Raw genomic sequence first — 24814 nt, forward strand, 5'->3', positions numbered from 1 at the left:
TGCAGTTAAAAGAAATAATTCACTCTATACTCTGACTTGATGCTTCTCTTAAACAAAATCAAGTGACTGTACCACTATGCTCATGATTTTTTAAAATCATACTTTAAGTTCTGGGATACATGTACAGAACGTGCACGTTTTTTACATAGGCATAATAAATGTGCCATGGTGATTTGTTGCACCCATCAACCCCTTATCTACATTAGGTATTTCTTATAATGCTATCCCTCCCCTAGTACCCCATGCTCCAACAGACCCTAGTATGTGATATTCAACCCCTTGTATTCATGTGTTCTTATTGTCCAACTCCCACTAATGAGTAAGAACATGCGGTGTTTCGTTCTCTGTTCCTGTGTTAGTTTGCTAAGAATGATGGTTTCCAGCTTCATCCATGTCCCTGCAAAGGACATGAACTCATCCTTTCCTGTGGCTGCATAGTATTCCATGGTGTATATGTGTCACATTTTCTTTATCCATTCTATCATTGATGGGCATTTGGGTTGGTTCCAAGTCTTTGTTATTGTAAACAGTGCTACAATAAGCATATATGTGCATGTGTCTTTATAGCAGAACAATGATTTATAATCTTCTGGGTATGTATCCAGTAATGGGATTGCTGGGTCAAATGGTATTTCTGGTTCTAGATCCTTGAGGAATCACCACACTTTCTTCCACAATGGTTGAACTAATTTACACTCCCACCAACAGTGTAAAAATATTCCTATTTCTCCACATTCTCTCCAGCATCTGTTGTTTCCTGACTTTCAATGATTGCCATTATAACTGGCATAAGATGGTATCTCACTGTGGTTTTGATTTACATTTCTCTAATCCCCAATGATGATGAGCTTGTTTTCATATGTTGTTGGCCACATAAATATCTTCTTTTGAGAAGTGTCTGTTCATATCCTTCACCCACTTTTTGATGGGATTTTTTTTTCTTGTAAATTTGTTCTTTGTAGATTCTGGATATTAGCCCTTTGTCAGATGAATAGATTGCAAAAATTTTCTGCTATTCTGTATGTTGCCTGTTCACTCTGATGATAGTTTCTTTTGTTGTGCAGAAGCTCTTTAATTTAATTAGATCTCATCTGTCAATTTTGGCTTCTGCTGCTATTGTTTTTGGTGGTTTAGTCATAAAGTCTTTGCCCATGCCTATGTCCTAAAGCAGGCGTCCCCAAACTTTTTACACAGGGGACCAGTTCACTGTTCCTCAGACCGTTGGAGGGCCACCACATACTGTGCTCCTCTCCCTGACCACCAATGAAAGAGGTGCCCCTTCCTGAAGTGCGGTGGGGGGCCGGATAAATGGCCTCAGGGGGCCGCATGCAGCCCACGGGGCCGTAGTTTGGGGATGGCTGTCCTAAAGGGTATTGCCTAGGCTTTCTTCTAGGGTTTTTAGGGCTTACATTTAAGTCTTTAATTCACCTTGAGTTAATTTTTGTGTAATGTGTAAGGGAAGGGTCCAGTTTCAGTTTTCTGCATATGGCTAGCCAGTTTTCCCAACAGGAAAGTTTAAGTCTGCTTAAGCTGTACACACAGCTATCCCTTTCCACAGGTTATCTGTGGAAATGGGAGTTTATTCTATAAGCCCTTGACTGGGGCTTCTGCCTTTCCTTCTAAGATGCCCTGTGCAGAAAGGAGGAATCTAGAGAGGCAGTCTGGTTTTGCCAAGCTGTGGTGGGCTCTACCAGTTTGAACTTTTTGGCAGCTTTGTTTACACTGTAAGGGGAAAATCACCTATGCGAGTTTCAGTAATGGTGCATGCCCCTCCCACCACCAAGCTCAAAAATCCCAGGTCAACTTCAGACTGCTGTGTTGGCAGTGAGAATTTCAAGCCAGTGGATTTTAGTTTGCTGGGCTCCATGGGAATGGGATTCGCTAAGCTAGACCACTTTGGCTCACTAGCTTTAGCTGCCTTTCCGGGGGAGGGAAATATTCTGTCTTACTGGCATTCCAGGTGCCACTGGGATACGTTAAAAAAAAAAAAAAAAAAAAAAAAAACAACAACTCCTGCAGCTAGTTCAATGGCTGCGAAAATGGCCACCCAGTTTTGTGCTTGGAATCCAGGTCCCTGGTGGTGTAGGCACCCGAGGGAATCTCCTGGTCTGCTGGTTGTGAAGACTGCGGGAAAAGCATAGTATCTTGGCCGGAATGCATTGTTCCTCATGGCACAGTCCCTCACAGCTTCCCTTTTCTAGGGGAGGGAGTTTCCCAGCTCCTTGCACTTCCTGGGTGAGGTGACGCCCCACCCTGCTTCAGCTGGTCCTCCGTTGGCTGCATCCACTATCTAACCAGTCCCAGTGAGATGAGCCAGACACCTCAGTTGGAAATGCAGAAATCACCTGCCTTCTGCATTGATCTCGCTGGGAGCTGCAGACCAGAGCTCTTCCTATTTGGCCATCTTGCATGCACCTCATAAAAACCTCATAATTTTTAATGGTACTTCACAAACTTTCTGTGGGAGAAAATGACACTATAATCTTCAAGTGTGATCAGAGGAAATCTATTTCCTGAACTTTTTGAGTCTGTATACTAGGTAAGCTAATTTATAGGTTTGGCAATTATATCACTTCTGGAAATATATTTAAGATAGTGATTACCATGTTATTTCAGACATAGCATAATAACTGTCAAGTATTTTTATATAATACCAAAGAATTCTCATCAATTAAAAAAATCCTTATTTTTAAAAGATAAGGAAAATGAAACTCAAGGAAAGAGAAATAGTTTGGCTAAGATCTTAGAAATAGTGCTGTGACCAGATGCTAAGTCTCGAAGCTTTATTCTGTTCCTCTTTCTGCAGCATTATTTGAAACATATTTATTAAAACTATAATATATGCCAGGCATTTAACTGAGCACTGGGGAGTTAGTAATGAACATGATAGATAAAGAACCTGATTTCATGAAGCTTAATTCTAATAATCTTGGTTCATTTAAGTATTGAAATAAACTCTTCCATCCATATAATTAATATAGAATGAAAGTTTAACCAAGATACCAAGAGTTCAGAATGCACTGGTATTATGAGCCAAGCCTAATTTTCAATGAATATTCTTTCTTCAAACTTTTGAAATATATATATATATATATATATATATATTTTTTTTTTTTTTTTTTTTTTTTTTTTTTTTTTTGAGAGACGGAGTTTCGCTCGTTACCCAGGCTGGAGTGCAATGGCACAATCTCGGCTCACCACAACCTCCGCCTCCTGGGTTCAAGCAATTCTCCTGCCTCAGCCTCCAGAGTAGCTGGGATTATAGGCACGTGCCACAATGCCCAGCTAATTTTTTGTATTTTTAGTAGAGACGGGGTTTCACCATGTTGACCAGGATAGTCTCGATCTCTCGACCTTGTGATCCACCCACCTCGGCCTCCCAAAGTGCTGGGATTACAGACTTGAGCCACCGCGCCTGGCCTTGAAATATATTTGACTTACAAAGTGCTTAACTAAACATCTGAATATCTTTGACATGTAGATAGACATTTTGTGCAAAGATAAAACTTTCAGAAAACAAATTTTTTTCATATAATTTTTTCAAAGATGTTTTATTTACTTACTGATCTGTTTGTGTCAACTTCCAGGCTCAGTGTGAAGCTTAAAAACATGCTGCAGAGATTATAAGTTTCACACGTGCAAATGAGCAAACAGACTCCACATACACGAGCAGAATAAAGACCTTGAGATACATTCTGCAAATCATTTATTAACCACTGTTTCATATTTGGCGATGAGTTCAGTTGTTCCACTTATAGTAGGCATTTGCAAAATAGAATGGCATAGTTTAAAAATAACAGATTGAATCCCTAGATCACTAAAACACCTTTCTCATACCTTCATTTTTGTACTTCCTACCAATAAGATATAAGTAACTACACTCCTGTTGAGTTGCATTATCTTAATGACTTTTACAATTATCTTAATTATTTTACAATGATTTTCACATGAGGCAAATTGGGATGCTTTTGATGTTACAAAAACCTCAGTTGAAATCTGGAAAACAAAGAGCCTAAAATGATTTACTAAACATAAGACCAAGTTGCCAAGGTTTTCTTAAAATTATAGCAACTGAAAGATATGTGGAATGGTTACATAGTATGAAGTGATTACTGGTTAAGATTCCTTGTGACCGAGTCCAAAGCCTCTGAATGTGACTACTGACTTGACTCACTTAGGAATACTGCTGTTTTAGCAAAGTTTACTTTCAGATCCTCTCTAAACCTTCTTAATATAACATTCAGGGTAATCAATTAGTGACTGATTTCAACAAAAAAAGAATCAGTTCATTGAATGCACCCATCAGAGAATGACTAAGGAGAATCATTCTCTTCATTTTAAAGAAGAAACAAACCCATTCACATAGCTGGTGATAGATAGAATGGAATCTGGTTAAGGCTCCTTAATTACTAGTTCTGTGTCTTTTCCACAATGTCATAGTTAAGGTAAGAAGTGTTTTATTCTTTAAGTGCCATATACTTAGGACAGAAGGAACATTGTATGGTATATATCATGAAAATAAAACTCCTTACATATATTACAGCACTCTATATTACATATTATTACATATTTTATATATATATATATATCTGTAATTCACCATATACATGACATTAATTAGAAATTTCTGAACTTAAAAACTGTGTCTTCTGCTGCTAGGGACCAATTCCATTGTATAAAGACACTATCTGCGTCATCTTTTCAGAATCATAACACTAAAAGCTCAGAACTGCACCACCAAAGCTTGTAACTATTATCTTTGACCACTGTCATCCTATTTTCTTGGAGTAAATTTTCTTCAGCACATGAGACTTCAACAGGATCTTCTCCAGTACCTTCTCCTCCTTGAATCAAATTTAGTGCATTTCTAAGTATTGTTTTACATTATGCTTTTTTCCCCCAATCATGGTCATTGTAAAACTCAGGTTTGCGAGATTTGAGATTTTCAAAAATATCAAATATCACTGTGTCCTTCTTTTATTCTTTTTTTACCTACAATTTTCACTCTAGTTTATATCTTTGAAACACATGGTGCATGCATTGAGATTGCTTGTCATCTAATTAGAAAAAAATGTCAAAGATTGTTTTAAGTATTATCTTACATACTAGTGAAAGTTCAGGGGTCAAATGAAACACAAGTGATAGAAACAGTTTTACTTATTTGTCATTTAAAATAAGGCATCAGCAAGGAGTCAGATGTTTATTACAGAAATAAGTCACATTAATGAATGATTTTCCACAAATCTATCTGTAATCTTATGTTTGGAATAGGTTGATCAATTTTTAAATAATGTCTTTGCTATTATGGGGTTAAATGAAGGTAAAGGGAAAACTAAAAGAGCGAAAGGAAAATTCTAATTATTATGACAATAGCCATAATTTACCACATGCCCACTATGTGTTATTGAAGAGTTTGAACCAGAGAGTGACATGACTTGCTTTTCCTTTTTATTGTATTATTATGGCTGCTAAGTGGAGAACAGATGGAGGAGTGGGGCTGTGTGACTCTAGAAAAGCAGAGAGAAAAGTTAGGCTACTCTTGTAGTCCACAGATAACATACCTATACTTTCAGCTGGAATGCAGAAGTAGAAATGGACAGAAGCATAGGAAATCCAGATGTCTGGAGAATAAACTGTGGAAACTGAATAAACCGAAAACTCGGGTTTTCAGCTGGATCGACAAGGTAGACTGTGGTGCTCTTTATCAAAAGGGTGTGTCGAGCATATGGTAGAGGGGAAGGAGATTTGGGGGAAAGTCTACTATTTCAGTTATTTTGCCTATATTGCTATATAAGTGGTTAACAGGCTGTCCTTTCATATGCCATAATTTCTACTTTATCATCCACAGTTTTCTTAATAAGAATAGCCAGTTCTCCCTCTTTCTGCTGTACTGTGTCGAGTTACTGTATCTGTGCCTCATGAGTAATTCCTATCTCTTCTATATTTTCCATCTCTCACTCCACCAGTTACTTTCCCATAGATTATTAGTAATGCCTTTGTGTCTCTTGTCTAATTAATTAATGCATCCCTCTACCCTGTGAATGTCCTCCCTTCCCCTACATAGCTAAGCTCTTCAAAAAAGAACATGAACATGTTCATTTTAACTCTTGTATTTATATGGTATTCTACTATACACTGGGTGCTCCAATTCTACTTTCACTGTGTTACTGAGACTAGTCTCAAAAAGTTCCCTAATAAACTCCTAATTGTGACACCCTATGGATTATGTTGGTAAGCTCTTTTACTAGCTCTTTTATCATATCCTCCTCCTCTAGTGTTATATACATATTGCTATTCCTAATGTTATTCTTCCTCCTCTAAACATTTTGTTTTGTGAGGTATTAATGTTACATTTATGAAATTCCAAGGACCAACAAATCTGTATCTCTAATCCATCCCTGTATTCTAACATTTGGGTCCACATATTGAACTACATACTTGGAATCTCCACCTGACTGCCACAAATACATGCCAAACAAAACATAGCTAAACACTGAACACTAAACACTCCTCACTCTTTACTCCCAAACTGCCATTCCGATTCCTAATGGTGAACAGCATCACCATCTACTCATTTACTCAAGACAGATGTTTGAAAATCTACTGCCTCTTTCACATCATCCAAATTTTATCACTGACTTTGAATTGTTAATACTACTTCCTGCTGGGCTCAGTGGCTCACTCCTGTAATCCCAGCACGTTGGGAGGCTAGGGCGGGTGGATCACCTGAGGTCAGGAGTTCAAAACCAACCTGACCAACATGATGAAACCCTGTCTCTACTAAAAATACAAAAATTAGCCAGGCATGGTGCCACGTGCCTGTAATCCCAACTACTATGGAGGCTGAGGCAGAAGAATTGCTTGAACCAGGGAGGTGGAGGTTGTGGTGAGTGGAGATTGCACCATTGCACTTCAGTCTGGACAGCAGAGTGAGACTTCATCTCAAAATAACAAACAAACAAACTACTTCCTTATCATATCCTGCATCAAAATCCTTTCTTCTCCATTCCCACCATTCAGGCTTTATGTCATGTCTCAATATTACCAGAAGGAATCACTTAATGCCTCTTACTGTGCATTTCCCATTCATCCTCTGCATTTCTGACCAAGTTCTCTTTCTAAAATGTACAGCAGCTCTGTTGCTCTCCTGCTGAAAATGCTTTAAAAGCTCTTCACTTCCTAAAGGAAAAGGTCCATGAACTTTTACATGGTCTTTAATGGTTTCCAAAATCTTACCCCTGCTTTACCACCTTACCTTCATTCTCATCTCTCACCATTCCTTACTTACATGCTCTAGCAGTCACATGTACCAGACATGTGGTTTTGTGCTTCTATTACCCTCTCAAATGCTCCTTGTCTAAAACATATCTCCATCCCTGCCTGTGAAAAAATAATCCCATTTCTGTCTATCCAAATTCTGTTGGAGCTTCCCCATATTAATGAATCCTTTCTTGATGACACTGGCAGACGAGGTTCTTCTTGATGATTTTACTCCTGTTGATACACAGTTCTCACACAGCAACTCAAATATCTCATATAACTCATTGATTTCATGCTTCTTATGTGACTGTACTGTTCTTGTGTTGATATCCCCATTAACATGGTTGGAGTTCAATACATTATTGATGATATTCTTGAATAAATACAGAATAATGAATTAATTAATGAATAAATGCTATATCCCAAAACCCTACTAAAAAACACTGAAACATCAAAACATTTTTAAAAAATTCTTTATGATTTTCTAATCCCGTTTTAAAGCACAGCATACTGAAAATAACATACCTATATTATACACACAGTCTAGTATGAAAAGAACAAAGTGTCAACATAGGACTAATCTATTAGGTCAACTATTGACAGACATAAGCCATTTCATGGACTTTGGCTATGGCTAAACTTGAGAAAACAATTCCAAGTTAAACTTTGAACTTCAGAATTTAGAAAGAGGAAAAGCAACCAAAATAAGCTGCATAATCAGCTTAAATTCAATAGGCACTATTTCTAGATATAGCTTAAAGATCTGTTAGCTGTCTTGCATCTTATTACCAAAATTAACCATAGACAAGGCATGTGAATTGCTTATGATCTTCAGCAAATAGTGATTTTTCCAAAACATGTATAATCTTGTTCGTGTGGTTGAATCAGAACTACATTTATGCAGTGGTACAGATGGAAATAATTTGCTTTGGAAACTGAGATTGTTTTATTATTTTACTATTTTTACCTATAAAAAATAAATTTACATGCTAGTGCATATGATGAGTCTCAGACCATAAAATATGCCTAGAAATATCTGAATAAAAATGCCATCACACTACAGCTATGAAATTCAGGTTTGATGCTTTCACACTGTTTACTTTGATACTGCTATAATAATACTGCTATGTCTCTATTTTATTTTAAGATATGCGGCCAGGTGCAGTGGCTCACGCCTATAATCCCAGCACTTTGAGAGGCCAAGGAGGGTGGATCATGAGGTCAAGAGATTGAGACCATCCTGGTCAATAAGGTGAAACCCCATCACTACTAAAAATACAAAAATTAGCTGGGCATGGTGGTGTGCACCTGTAGTCCCAGCTACTCGGGAGGCTAAGGAAGGAGAATTGCTTGAACTCAGGAGGCGGAGGTTGCGGTGAGCCGAGATTGAGCCATTGCACTCCAACCTGGGTACCAAGAGCAAAACTCCATCTCAAAAAAAAAAAAAAAAAAGATATACATAGCAGTATATAAACTCATTTTTATTGTAAAAAAATCTGAACAATACACACATATTTGAAATAAAGTTTCCTTCCCCACCTTTTCTTATTTCCCTCCCCAGAGGTAAGTATTTAGTGTATATCATTCAAGTTAAATGATACATTCACATAATAGATGGTTTTTAACATACATGTGATTTATAAAATATATTATTATAAGTCTTACATTTTCTCTTAATAATAAGACTTAGAGATATTGTTGATAGAAGTATAAACTGTCAAGAACAATTCTGAAATTCAACTTTTAACTAGGAATTTCACTTCTGCAAATAATGGCATATATAGCGGTATTTACTACAGTGATGTTCAAAACAATGAAGCAGAGGAAATGAAATAACCATCCAAAAATAGAAGAGTGTTTTAATATATGGTATGATGGTAAGTCCATGCCATGAATTACCATGCTGTTAGTTTAAAAAAATGAGGTGGATCTAAAAATAGTGAATTTACATACCTATAAGCTATTTCACAATGTTTCTCTGTAACTGTTAATTCAGCCTTACTTCTAAGAAATATTCCCTACTGTTGAACTCTCACACTCTTGTCAACCACCATCTTAGGGACATATTTTTCATAGAGACATAGGAGGAATAATAGTGGTGAAGATGGAAGATGGGGGATCCTGATGGTTCGGTAAGTGGCAGGGTCATTTTCTGCCTTATATTAAATAACACAGAAGCAAAGAAAGATCTAGTAATAGAAAGATCTAGTAATAGGAATATCTGGACCCTGTTAATCACACACATACCTAACCTAGTCTTTATTTGCAGAAAGTAAGAGAAGAAACTGATTGAAAACTAAACTATACATAGTACTTGGGACTGCTGCATATAGCTGCAAAACAGGCCCAGGTGCCAAGTTATTAAAAAAATAATTAATGAAAGCAGAAATACTAGGTATGAAATATGAAAATAAAAGGGAAAGAAATTATAAATATTCAAAAAAGAGCTTAAGAAAAAATAACTGAGAAATACTTTTTTAGATGTGTGATTTAAAAATATTTAAAAAATATACGCCTCCTCTCAGAGTAATAAAGAGAGGGCTATTACACTTAAGGAGATCAAAGGAAGAGGAAATAATTATTCTATAAGTAGAGATAAATTCACAATTTTACAAATTAAAGATAATTTCAAATGTGGAACTTTTTTCAAAAATGTCACTTAATCTATTTCATATCCTCTCCTTTGAGATGAAAGAGAGAAAACTAACTCTGACACATTTTTTGTAAATTATTTTTCAAAGTCACATTCAATAAACATATTCTAAGAAGATTGTTCATGTAAATTATCTCATTTAATTCTCTCAGCAGCCCAGTGGGGTAGAAATTCTTAGCTGCATTTTACTTCTGGATAAATGGAGGCTCAGAAGGTGTAAGAAACTCAGCCAGGCGGAACACCTCAGAGCTGAAATTTGCATTCCCAATTGTTCACTCCAGTTTTAACACTCTATCTCATGATAGTTGCTTTAAAATACTTATATAAGAATGCCACCAGAATGGAAATGAGTACCTTGCATTCAGCTTTAGTTAGCTTTTGCTGATTAACAGATACATTCACATTACATATTTTCGGGTAGTGTTTATAAAATACATAGTGACTACCACTTAACAAACCTGATTATATAGAGAGTTATCAGATATATATCACTCTTTTTATGTGGTAGGGTGGATTACAAGGCTCTGAAATTAGTTCTTTACTGTTTTGTTGTTGTTTTGGGTGCTCTGCTTCAAGAGAAATTTTTTGTAATCAAGTAGCATTCAGACATTTAAAAGACAAGTTGATCTCAGTACTGTATTTACGTAAGGCAGACAAAAATTGCGTTTTCTATTTTGTGGTCTGGATACCTAGGGTACAAACTTCAGTAAGACGGTCAACATCTTTGAAATCATCCCTCATGTATCTGTCATATAAACAAGACTTTAAATTCTGAAAACTCTATATAACAAAAAGAGATAAGTATTTTTTTCACATTACTATTATGAAGTACCTATGTTTCTGTCCTTAGTTGATTTGTTCTTGTAGCCACTTGTACAACTTTTTAAAAATCATTTTCCACTTAATAAAGTGCTTTGCACTGGCAAAATGTAATTATGTTATACACAAGCCACAGAGATAATTATAGTTTATCCAGACATTCTTAATCTGTATTAGTGGAAACAAGTTACAGGGTGATGAGAACCTCACATATCATTATCCAATCTCAACAGCTGCTTGGTTAATCTTGCCATAATCAAATCTAAGTTATCATCCTATCATTTCTAACCTGCCATGTTCTTCTGAATTTCTGCTGATTTAAAGACGTATCTATGCACTGTTGTAAGTCATCAGATCTATTTAAGACTGCCTTATGATTAATGTGTCTCACTAAGCTAAATGTCCTTTTTCTAACATAATTTAAGACTGCACTATGTCCCTATTTAGAATTCAACCTAACAAATATGTGCTTGCTAACTTTCTCCTACACCCTTTGTATTAAAGGAAAGAAGGACCTTTATGAGTATTACAGAATCTACTACATATCCACAAGCAACCAAATCCTGCTGTGGAGAAAATAATTTCATTTACTGTATGATATGTCCAATTTCCCATACCTCTTAATTTGCCTAACACTTAAAAGTAGCAATCAAATGTCAGGTTTTCAGGTCAGTAATCTACTCATCAAATAATTATCAATGATATAGGGAGCATTCATTTTTAGAGCAATATTAGATCCTTACTAATTGTAGTTTAGCACTTCATCCTGTTTGGTTTTGCTTATTCCAAGTGCCAGGATTTCCACCATTTCCGATGTAACTTTCCTCTGTAATTGAACAAATTTCACTGCTAAGTTGTATTTCCTGTGATTGAGTTTATCTTCTTCCTGATGATTATTAAGCTGTAGACAATTGTCTTAAATCTTTAGGACAAAAAATTAATTTTTGTTTTTAGCAATCTGGGAGAGTCAATAATCATTTGTGAGTTTCCCAAGACTAATAAGCTTATTTTTATCTGTGAAGTGCTGCCATCATTGTCACTATTTTGCAATGATGGCAGTATTATTGTTTTGACAAGCAAGGAAAAAAGTTACAAAAGAGTAGCTAAAATATTTAATCCTTTCCATACACATCAAGAAACTTAATCCTTTCCATACACATCAGGAGACTTCAGGACTCCCTCTTTCTGAAACAAAAAGTACAGGTGAATGGAAATCCTGCTTCTGTAAAAGAACTAGAAAATATATCCTACTACTTAGAGTGAAAAAAAGCATAGGAAAACAAACCAACGCAATAGGTACTCATACATATACTCATCCTTATCAATATATCTCACTGATGACTCACCAAACTCTTCAGGAGCTTCAAGACACCTGAAAAAGTTTCTTTATTTTTATTTTCATGTGTGCTTATAATTCTTAATCTGGAAATGTTTTATATTAATCATAAGTATGTTAGCCCATTCAAATCATACCTATATGAAATTTGCTTTACTTTACATATCAAATCCCTGTTACTACCCAAAAAACTCACCAAAAGACTTACCCTGTACTATACACACAAACTTAGATTCAGAGGTTGTTTTACTCCCCGTATTCTATTTTTTCACTGCCTTATTTAAATAAGTCAAGTATCCTAAATACTTATTCCTTCTGTAGTACTGTCCTGCATAGCAAAAGAAATGATGATGAGGTATACCAAAACAAATAAACAAAAATATTTTCCCTCCAAGCACATACTATTTAAAAATCAGTGGGAGTTTATCTTTATTTTTTTAAAAAACTCAGCAGTATTCTGTTGTGGCTTTATTCAACCTAAACAAAATTTAACAAGAACACTTGATTCTTACATGTTTTCAGCCAGATTCTCAAATCACAGATTCTAGTACCTGAGGTAGATTTGAAGAAATGCCAAAATCTAAAACCAAGAGACTTGAAAAACACTAACAGATAATTTTAAGTATAGTGGTGTGATGTAATAAGAATTGCAATGTAGAAAAATAATCCTTTGGCAGCAACCAATCATTGGGTAAAAGTTATATTCTTTCTTTTTTTTTTTTAAATCCCAGTCACTGCCCTAACATTTACCTTACTGAAATGCAGAAATTGTACTATTCTCTCAGGTGGTAAAAGCAGAGGCTTGTAGACTGAGTACCAAAACTCCTTTACAGAGTCATGAGGGATCAAAAAGACACAATAGATCATGGAATTTATGTCAGCAGAGTTAAGCCATGATGGTACAAAACTACTGGAATGACCTCAGAAGGAAACTGATTTTATACACTTTGTGTATATAAAACATGAAATAATTTAGTTCTCAAAATAACTCTAAGAGGTGGATAGAATGGTTATTATGGATAAAAACTAAAAACTCAGACAAATTTTATTGCCAATAAGGAAGGAAAGTAAGCTAAAACCCATATCTTCTGGGAACTTATCAGTCCTTTTTCCTCTTGCTTAATCAAAATTTTCTTCACTCTCTCAATATCATCAATGAGTAGAAAAACATAAAAGTAAATTTCAAACATGTTTAATATGTCTTATTCTCCTCTTTTAAACATTTTTGGAATTAATCCATTATTGAAGAGAAAACTGCATCTTAGATCAAAGTGTTTAAAGGGCACATAAATACTACTACCCATTATAACTTGAAACCATATGATTAGACAAAACTTTTTATTACAATTAATGTCCTTTCACTTGAATTCTGCTACTACAATATTTTTCCAATTGCTAGTCTCAGCTCAACAATTAGACATAGCATATAACATGCTTAATGGGAGTAAAACAATTTTTCTGAAAGTTGGAATAATTTAAGTTATTGATCTAACAGTTACATGTTAATTATAACTCCACGGTTGTCATCTAAACTTTGTTACCCTTTCTCTGAGGGAATTGAGGAGGATCTTTCTTTTTTTGACCTTGACAGGAGTTAGGCTATCTTGTTGGGGGGACTAACAGTCTCAGTTGCTAATGAAAAATATTCTTAGGTCAAACACCTGGAAACTAGACTTCAAATATTCTACATCAACACTATTTGATGTTTTACATGTGGTAAATTGTTGCCAGGTCTAATGGGAATATAAGAGGCTATTCTGCTCCTCAAACATCTAAATATTTCCCCTGTATCATAAAGATGAGAAAAGAATGGCCCTCAAAACCCTATTTCAAGAGTGCCCTCTATGTAGTGAATACAGTATTCTTGAAAATGCAGGTAAGTCTGACATGTGCCACTTAAGAAGAACTCCAATATTACCTTTTCCTTCACTGAAGTCTAGCAGAATCAAAAGGACTCATAATGCCTTCAAACTCTCTGAAATGTTATCTTTCAGTATAATTTCAAAAATATTTATACCTTGACCATAAGTCAAAAGAGAGTGTCAAATGAAGATTAGACTGATATAATTTTGGTTAAAGGAAAACAAAGATAAAAAAGACTTTAGTGAGTTTTAAAAAATGTGGGGACATGGTCTATCTTGTATAATTTCTTATTCAGATACTGTTTCTCAAAATGTGGTAATTTGTGGCCACAACAGAATAAGGTATTTTTACTGTGGTTCTCTTCAAGTTCAAGGCTTTCAGAGACGTCATTGTCAAACTCAGAAAAAAATCTTGCCTTGGCAGGTTTTAACAGACCCTTAGTTAATGAGATCAACTGTTAGCTGTTAGTGCCCTTTGGAACTCATCAAATAATTCCCAAGGATTAACAATTGGGAACACTCTGTCAGTGAAATACAAAATCTCTGGATTACTCACCAACACAAACAATCTGCCTTTTCAAATCGACTTTCTCGAATGTTTTGCCTGTTCTCTCATTTCCATTCCCACTGCATTAGTTCAAGCTGCCCTGCGCTACTCCCATTCCTAATTTCTTTCCATTCTACTTGTTCCGAACACTGCTTTCTTTCTCAAGCACATGCTCCAGATTTTGAAATGACTCCTGAACTATAAACAGAGTGCTTAAGGCTTGGCATGTGATAGTCCACGAATATCTTTCAGACAGCTTTATCTCTGGCCCTATCATAGAATCTCATCTCTGGGCATTTTACAGTTTCCGGTTGTCATGTCACTTTTCATACTCTTACCTCCATCTCTTCTGAAGATGAGTTCCTGCCTATGCTTCAAGCTCTGCTCAAATACTGCCCCTTGCAAAAAGCTCTTTCTTGTAGGAGAGTCTTTATCCCTCTATTGTATAAGCTAATAAATCTGGCCTTGCATTAGCACTGACTTATGAAAAGTTCTGTTCCCTAACTACTAAGAATTTAGAGGGCAGATAATGTGTATTGGTTGTAGATGTGCTCTCCACAGTGCCTGGCTCAGAGTTTGTACATACAACTGAAGTTATCCTACATGTGTTATCTGAATAAGTGGTTGTGGCTCTTATGAGGGACACAGAGAGATGATATTGCCCAGATTCACCTGAGCAAGGTATGGCCATGTGGCTGCGCTCTGAAGAGAGGAGTATATTTGGTCTGCTCCAGGTCCAGACTGTAAAATTTTCCCATGTGTGAACTTACACTTCAATAGCAACTGTAGAAGTTACTATTGGTGAAGGCACAAGATATAAAGAACCTAAGTCCTTGAATCAGCGAGTAAAAAACTTTCCAAGGCCACTGCATGGATTATAATCTGAACAAGCTCTGAAATTCTAAGAAGCTGGTGTTTTATCTCTGATATCAGCTGATGTATCCTTATAAAACAGCAAGTCTGCTGATTGGTCAGCCAATCATTATTACAGTGGAGAATGTAGTAAATAATGTTATTAATGTAGAGATGTGTATATATGTATATATTTATATAAAGTTTTCTTTACCTGTGTGCTCATCAAGCATTATTTCCCATTGCTATTGCTTGCTGTGTATAAACTACCCCAACAATAACTGAATTAATATATTTTAGAATGGATGTTTAGTCACTAGAGAAAAAAATTTTGGTATAGACATCTTTTTATAATTTGTGTAGTCTTACAATTGTATTGCCCATACTTTAGTCAATGGAAATATTTCTTAGAAACTTACTTTTATCAAGGCTTGCCAAAGCAAAACCTCAGTTTTCAAAGAAATGACTGCTTTCTTTATGTATTCATTTAAAAAAATCAGTTTACCTAATTTTTAATTAAATAAAATCACATAAACAACTGCTATAAATAACATTTGAGAATAAATATAATTGAAGCTAAGATGTCTGCAATATTGAAATTCTTCATATTTAGTTTAAGCCTTGTACCTCTTAATGCATTTATCTTCTCCCCTCTTACTATGCTCAGGGTCTCCAGGCACATACAATCCTACCACACTGTTGCAGTTGAGATCAACAAATACATTAAGAAGTGGAGCTGGTACAACACCTATCTAATTGAACTGTGAAAGATAACTTACCAAAAGATATTAGCATGATTCACTTTGGTTGTGATGGCTGTATGAGTTACTGGTCAAGAGAGAATATTATACAACCTCATTGCATTTAAAAGAACATAGATTTTCTTAACTTTTTAAAAATTAACATATGAAAACCAGTGTGATCCATATATTTTACATATGCTTATTAAAATACACATCTCCAGATTTGACTTCTCTGCTCCATTCCTTGCAACTGCCTGAAGGACTTACCTCTCGGCTTTCTTATCACTCCTCACAAACTTATTATTTCCTAAACTAAGCTCCTCCGGTCGCTCTATTGTTAGTTCCTTTCCTGAATTTACTGTTTTTCAGAGTTTATATGTCCCTTCTAGAATTTTCAGCAAAAGTCCAATATATTTGCTATTTGGAAATTTTCTGTTCATAACTGTCTTTTTCTTTATATCCTCAGTGTCAGTTCTAAGTCAGACTCCACCACAAGTTGCCCTTCATCAGAGGAACACACCCTCTGCCCCTGTGCCGCAACTGGGGATGCTACCTATCAGTTTCTGTATCTACAACAGGCCCTCCTCACTGTTCCAAACTAGCTCTTCATCCTCCAGACTGTCTTGCTCCCTCCCTGGAAACAATAAGTCAATGAGCCACTGGCCCAGTAGCCTTTGCCCTTGAACTGGGAGAGCCTGAAACTGTCAGCTGAAGCTTCTAGCAGAGGATTCAGAAGCAGGAGTAGTCAAGCATTTCTGCCAAGTTATCAATTTTCTTACCCTCAGTATGCATTTTTAAAAAGCGAGACTCCCTATTCTAGTCATCTCTTTTGGATTCCTAGAATTTTTGTTTGTTTGTTTTTTTGAGACAGAGTCTTTGTCTGTTGCCCATGCTGAAGTGTAGTGGCGCGATCTCAGCTCGCTGCAACCTCTACCTCCTGGGTTCAAGTGATTCTCCTGCCTCAGCCGCCCTCGTAGCTGGGATTACAGGTATTTGCCTCCAGGCCTGGCTAATTCTTGTATTTTTAGTAGAAATGGGGTTTCACCATGTTGGCCAGGCTGGTCTCGAACTCCTGATCTCAAGTGATCCACCTGCCTCAGCCTCTCAAAGTGCTGAGATTGCAGGCATGAGCCACCATGCTTGGGCTTGGCTTTCCAGAATTTCTATGTCCATCCTCTCATAGAACAGAAGAATTTGTCTTATGTGTTTGAGAATTTTATTTTCCTAGAGTTAAAGATTTCATAAGAGAACTTTTATCAATTTGGCAAAAATGTCTGTGAAGTATAAGGTTCCCAGTCCATACTTTGTATATAACAGAGGACATGACTGTTCCTTACAATCCTGTCTCTAGAACTAACTTTTACTTCTGTTTTCTTCTGGTCTTATTCTGGGATGACTTGGCTAGAATGACCCTACCTTGGCTGGCATGACTATCTCATCTTTCCTCCAGTGTGAGCCCAGCCTTAGGCTGCTGCTTAGATTTAATAATTTCTCCATTTATACATTGTTGCTCTTCTGGAATTTGCTACCTTTATATGGAATTTGTTCTTCAGATCTTCTCAGTGACCAGTGAATCCATTTGGCTAAACTTTTAAACTCCTAGCCATATATTCCAATCCTTCCCATCATGCAAAGTCAAACAAGTGTTTTGCTCTTACATTGTTTGCTCTCACATACATTGTCTATTATCAGTCAATCCAGAATGTTCTTGCCTTGCTTCGAGCATCTCTAAATTCATTTGATAATATTTTATACTCTGAATAAACCTATTTATATTCTGCCTTTTTCTATAGAGTTAAGGAAGCTCTCTTAGTTAACCCTCGCTACTGCCATTCAGCTACTAGTGAACAGGAGTTAGTTATATCTCAGATACTTGCCTCTAGATCCCAAAGCACCTTCCATAGTGGCTGTAAAGTGATCAGACATGTAACAAGTCCTGGATTGCTGATGGGCAACATGTAGCATTGCCCCTCTTAAAACAAATTTAAACAGACTAATCCCAAAGAAGTTCATCTAGATTGCCATTATTTGAAAAAAATGAAAAGAAATGGGACATAGTGTCATGAAAAGCAATAGCCACAGATTCTTCAAAATGAAGTGGACTAAAGTGATACACACCCATCTTAGTTATCTGTGAGCCCCTATAACTAGCAAGTACCAGGGAAAGATCAGAAGCTCCAAAAATTATGATGAATACAAAATTTTCCCTCTGTTAAAAAACTGAATTTTCTAGCTTCAAAGTTATTAAAGTCAAATTTAATGCCCACTCAAATTTTCCTTCAAAAGATTAATATTACTTTGAAATTACATGATTCATTAATAATTAATCTTTAAAGTAAGAATTCCAATGAATACACACTCTGATTCCTTCTTTTTAATGGTGCATTCTGGAATTCTCAAACCATATAATTTATTTTGTCATGATTTAACTTAAAGTATATTAGTGACTTATGCAGATGAAATATTGAAAATAGCATTCCATAAAGTGTGACGTGTATATCTCTCTATGTACATATATCTGTCACTATTAGTCATTGCATATATGTGTATATAGTATCAATGTTCCTTTTCTACATATCTGTTTATAATCACTTCTAATCACTCAATACATTATTAAATTTATTTGCTAAAGACATAACAATGATTAAAATGTTAATAACATTTAGTAAACATCGATAATTTCTTCATCCACAGAAGTAAGTAATTCTAAATGTTGATTAAAGTGCTGTAAATCTAGATGACTTGGGCCATATTCCTGTTATATTTGTCCCTATGTAATCTCTAGTGTGTGAATATATAAATAAATATTGATTGTAACCAGCTTGCCAAATTGTTTTGTGACATCCTGCCTTCAAGAATATATGAAATCTAATCTTGCTAATTTAAATCTGACAAGGAAATATTGATTGAGAAGATGAGAACAATAAGAAATCCAATTAAATGCTGCTATATCAAAACTTAATATAGAAGACACTGGTGTCAAAGAATACCATATTGAGCTTCAAGATTTAAAATGTTTACCTCTTCTTTGTTGAGAGAGATATTTTACAGAGAGTGGAGTGAAGTTTATTTTGAGAGGACTGTGTTACCAATGGAGAACAGTGTAAGAGAACTTTAAAGCACCAAGAAGAGACAATACAAATGGTATAATGAAAGACAGATTTTGCTAAGAGCTGAAGGCAAACAGGACTTTCACTCCAAACTAACAAATTATGAGACGTGAGTGCCGAAATCAGCTACACTTTGCAGAAAGAAAGGTAAGAGAAGTCAAACAAGACAAGTTAATGCAACTGAAAAAAGACGAGGAGAAAATCTTAAAGACATGTTCATGCCCTTGGAGGAAAGACAAACTAATAAATAATACATAAATATTCCACAGAAAAATAAATACGAGAGAAAATGGGCTTGCTTAGAAACAAGTAAACAATAGCAATGCCTCAAAATGTCTATATTAGATATTTTTTGGAGTAATCCAAGGACCAACAAATGAACAGAAATGATTAGTACTTTACATAAAATGATAAAAGCTAAGAAGCTTAAAATCTTAGAATATGTCATGATGTCAAAGTATTACCTTCAAAAGGCAAAAATCCTTACAGATCTGGCCACAGTGTCTTCGTATCTGAAGTCATTTCTAATACAAAGATGAAAGGAGAGGTGGGAATATGCAAATATCCAGACATAAAGGATGAAAAGTAAAGGTAAAAACTTGAAACCAAGTTATTAAGAAGAATATGTTATACCAAGAAGGCTGGTTGCTCTATGATGTAATACCTATGGAGGGATAAAGTATAAAAGATCATGTATATGATGCTAGATGAACTATATCAATAACTAGCTTAAAACATTATATTTTTCAGAAATACATGGTTTCCTAGTTATTGCATGAAATAAAATCAATAAATCCACTAGAAACTGGTTGATGTTAAGAAAAAAATGCAGAATATAATAGAGATTCACTGAGGGTTTTAATTTCTTAATATTTTTCACATCTTATCTTCCTAACTTTATAACTGTGACCATGAATTTACAGCTCTACAAAACAATCCCCACACAGCAAGAGAGTCAACTAAATTAAAAATTTAGAATTTCAAATATGAAATTAAAAAGGTAAAAATAGCCCATTATGAAATATATAAACTGGAACACATTTCTTAGTCACTTTGCAACCTCAGCCATCATCTAGAACTGGAGCCTGTGGTTCCAGTCACTTCTCTTCTGCCACATTTCTTTTTTCCTTGAGACAGAGTTTCTCTCTGTCACCCAGGCTGGGATGCAGTGGCGTGTTCTTGGCTCACTGCTTAAGGTGCCACCTCTGCTCACTGCAACCTCTGCTTTTGGGGTTCAAATGATTCTCCTGCCTCAACCTCTCCAGTAGCTGGGATTACAGGCATGTGCCACCACATCAGGCTAATTTTTGTATTTTTACTAGAGATGAGATTTCTCCATGTTTGCCAGGCTGGTCTCAAACTCTTGAGCTCAAGTGATCTGTCCACCTCAGCCTCCCAGAGTGCTGGGGTTACCGGCATGAGCCACCACACCTGCCTCCCAGTCAGCTCTCTTCTGAAAGACTATTTCTTTTGCTATGTAGAAGGACACCACATTTATCACTTAAATCACTCTCGTTGCCACCTCCTCTCACCTAGTATAGGTCACCTTCCACCGCACATAGTTAGAGAAACCCTAGCACAGTTTCAATCTCATAACATACCTCCCCTACTACACTTGGACTTCCCAATTTCCTGGAGATTTTCCAGAACAACTCCATGCCTTTATGAGTCACATCAAGAACAGGATCCAGTGAACACAATCCTCACTCTCAGTAGCTTTGTTGACTTCTTATTTACCCATCATTCCCTCCTTCCTGTCAGCGCAAGTATCTCAACAACCTCATTTCTGCATGCATTTGTTCTTTAGGCCGTAATCATGGCCCCCAAACTCATTAAAAAGATAACCCTCCTTTGATTTTGACTCTGAATTTCCTTCCAATTAGCTACCCTACCTGCCCTATTTCAACTAACACTCTAAGCTTGCAACTCAACTGCAAAATCTTGCTCAAGGAGGGAGATCTCAATTTTGTATCCTTTAAAGAACTTTTTGCAGTTTTTAACCTAATAGAGCTTCTCTAACTATTTTATCTGTAAGCACCCCCTCTATTCTTTATTTTTTCTTAATATTTATTACTTCTTAATATATCACATGTTTATTTGGTGATTTGGTTAATATCCATCTTTCTTTTCTAAAATATACACTACTTGGTAGTAGATTTTCTTTAAAAAAAAAAAAGTCTGTATTCCTATCACATAGAGTAATCAACCAAATACAGAAATCACTTGATAAATACTTGTTTAATGGGTATATAAACATATTTAATCACTCAATAGGTTTTGAAAATTAAAATGTTGGTGTGACATCTGTTTGTTGTTCACCTGAAATTCATTCTCCTTCTTCTTAAAGACATGGCTTGCCAGTTAGAAACTACATTTCCAAACTTTTCTCATATACAGTTGTGACTGTGTAACTATATTTAGATGAGTAGAATGGAGATATTGTGTATAATTTCTAGGCTGTTGTCAGCTTAAAGACAGGCTGTTTTCTCTCAAACTTGGCTCTTTTTCTCTTCATGTGTGAACTCAGTGATGTCCATAACCTGAAAGGCAACACACTATGGGATGAGAGAGCAACGGGGGGAAAGACACTTGGGATCCTGAATTACCTTGAGGAGCAGAGTGGCCCTATTAGCATAGAAAGGCTATCTTGTACCATGAGGGAAATAAACTGTTGTATGTAAAGGACTTAATTTTGGAATCTTTTTCTTCTTTCACACATGTGGCTTCCATGATTCTCTCCGCTATTTCTCTGAACTGAAACTTCTTAAGGGTTCTTTTCTTAAGAGTGCTTTTCTGGTTCTTAATTTAATCTAGTGATTTTTCAACGTTCAATCAATGAAATGTTTCAGAAATTAATGAAGAATATGTACATATATTCTTCCTTACACCAGTGTTTACACAGCATATAAATTTGGGTAGTTTTTAATAACCCTGAAACCCATCTTCAAATCATCGAAGTAACAACAGTAACAAGATTTAAACAAACATTCTTGAGAAATAGCACATCTTATCATGGTTTAACTACCACTCATGGGCTAGGATATTTTTCTGTCTAAATAGAGAAAATATACAATCATTTGCCAATCTTATAAAACCCTTTAGATTTGTCTCTAGTGCCCCTAGGATAGTCCAAACTAGACCTTTCAGGAGAGAGCGAGTATTTATCTCTAAATCTTCTTTTCAGCCATTGGCCACTCCAAGCTCTTCGTGCTCCATACAATTTAAACTTTTTATAGTTTCCCAAGCTCACCACATTTTCAATTTTATAATATTTCACATCTCTTTCCTCTGCCTGGAGCATTACTTACTCTTACTTAAGTATCTCTCTACTCTTCCAACATGCATCCATCCCAGGCACCCTGTCCACATGCTACACTTCCAATAATGCCTTTTTACTATCACACTTTATCCACAGTATTTTCATTGCTGTTTAACTCTCAGCCTTTATCTCCCACAAAATCAAGGACTATCTGCTTTGTTCATTCTTACATCCCTTTTACCTCTCACAGTGCTTGATATATGGTAGGTTCTTAATATATTTTCTTCAATTATAAGTTTGCTACACTTTTCTTAGCTTTAGAAAACTCAATGTTTAATATGCTAGAGACCAGGCACGGTGGCTTACGCCTGTAATCCCAACACTTTGGGAGGCCAAGGTGGGCAGATCACCTGAGGTCGGGAGTTTGAGAACAGCATGATCAACATGGTGAAACCTCATCTCTACTAAAAATACAAAAACTTAGCCAGGCGTGGTGGTGCAGACCTGCAATCCCAGCTACTCGGGAGGCTGAGGCAGGAGAATTGGTTGAACCTGGGAGGTGGAGGTTGCAGTGAGCCGAGATTGTGCCATTGCACTCCAGCCTAGGTGACAGAGAGAGAGAGATAATCTCTCTCAAAAAAAAAAAAAAAAAAAAAAAGAAAGAAAGAAAGAAAGAAAAAATGCTGGATTAGAAAATTCTGGTGGAGAAGTAAACTATATCTCCTTGATGCATGATTTTCAATTGTTCTGAAGAACATTCCTTCAGACGAAAAAAAAAAAAAAAACTCCCCTCTGAATTTCCATAGTGTTTTATGACTCTCTCAACATGGTATGACAGACTAATCTTTCAGCGGATAAGCTGTGTGTTGTGTTCATATTTTTATTCCTCATACTATGAAGCACAGTTCCTTACATATCTTAAAATATTTCCACAGTACATTACACGACAAAGCAGAGTTTAAAACACTGTAGGTAACTGAAGGAGGGGTAAATTGTATGCTTTTATTTGATTTATTGTCAAAAAGAAATTCACAAGGTACCAGTGGGAGTGGAGCAGATGGGAAATGAGGATGGTAGAGAGACTTTTCACTGTATATATTTGTATACTTTTGTGATTTCAACATGAATATGTTTATGTTAAAAAGTATTTTAAAATTTTAAAAGCTTCTTTATAAGAAAAACGCAAGAAAAGTTTAAAATCAAGGGATAGCCTGACAGAAATTATTTGAAACATATATAAGACTAAGTATTAACACTTAGAATATATATATAGCAAATGCCAAAAAGTCAATAAGAAAAACAATCTTATAAAAATTGTCTAAGTGATAAGGAAGCAATTAACTGAAGAGGACACTTCAATTAATACATAAAGGTATATTTATATTAAAAATGATGACGGTATTGCATTCTGTATATAAGGTCTCCATGGCTCACTGCATTTCAGAGATTTACTAGAAATCTTTGTGTTCATTTGGAATAAAAAATATGAAAATTTTAAAAACTTTAAAATATAATTTCCTCTGAAGTTGTTCACCATTAATCAGATAGTAAGAAATGTGTAGATGTAATCCAAAAAATGAAACAGAAGTATAGAAATGAAATATAGAAATATAGAAATGAAATAGAAAAATAGAAATGGTTAGAAAATAATATTTCAAGAAGCTTAAATGTGTAGAGACAGAAGGAGAGCAGGCAAAGTTCATATCTTGTTTCTATTTTGGGCAACCAGGTAGATGATAGATTGAAATGGAAAAAGATTCTGGCCAAAAGATGATGATTTGAATTCAGACATCTTGAGGATGAAGTGTCTGTGACTAACTGGATATACTGGTTTAAAGTTTGAGGGCAAGAAACAGGCTAGAGATGGGCTTATAATAGTATCTGAAGTCATGGTGATGAACGAGACGAACCAAGGAGAAAGAAAAGTAAGAGAAGGCAACCCAGGAAAAAGTAGTGAAGCCATGAATATTTAAAGAATGAACAGAAGATGTGCCTTCAAATGGAAATGAAAGATAGAAGCTAATCTGGTGGAAGGAAACCCAGTGGTAAGAAAGAAAAATAAAATGCTTATTTCGTAAATGTTCTACCTGATGACATATTAACTATAGTTTCTGCTATGTTTTAAATATGTCTCTGAAAGTTTATATGTTGGAAACCAAATTGTCATTGTAACAGTATTAAGAGGTGGGGCTTAATAAGAAATTATTGGGTCATGAAGGTGGAGTCCCCATAAATGGATTGCCATTGCTGGACTGGGTTAGTTATTGTAAGAATAGGTTGCTGTAAATGGGAATCCTTGGGCAGTAAGGCCATACTTTGGGCAGTATGGAAAAAGCACTGGGTTTCCTTCCACTAGGTGAGCTTCTTCTTTAC

At 35.7% G+C, this 24814-nt stretch overlaps 1 pseudogene across 1 annotated transcript in view; it reads right to left on the reverse strand.

Annotated features, from left to right (window-relative positions):
* The window catches only part of LOC101050783 (uncharacterized), a 387580-nt pseudogene that overhangs the window by 355575 nt on the left and 7191 nt on the right, over nucleotides 1-24814 (reverse strand). The window lies entirely within an intron of this gene.

The sequence above is a fragment of the Saimiri boliviensis genome, chromosome 18 (genome assembly GCF_048565385.1).
Source record: "Saimiri boliviensis isolate mSaiBol1 chromosome 18, mSaiBol1.pri, whole genome shotgun sequence".
Lineage (NCBI taxonomy): Eukaryota > Metazoa > Chordata > Mammalia > Primates > Cebidae > Saimiri > Saimiri boliviensis.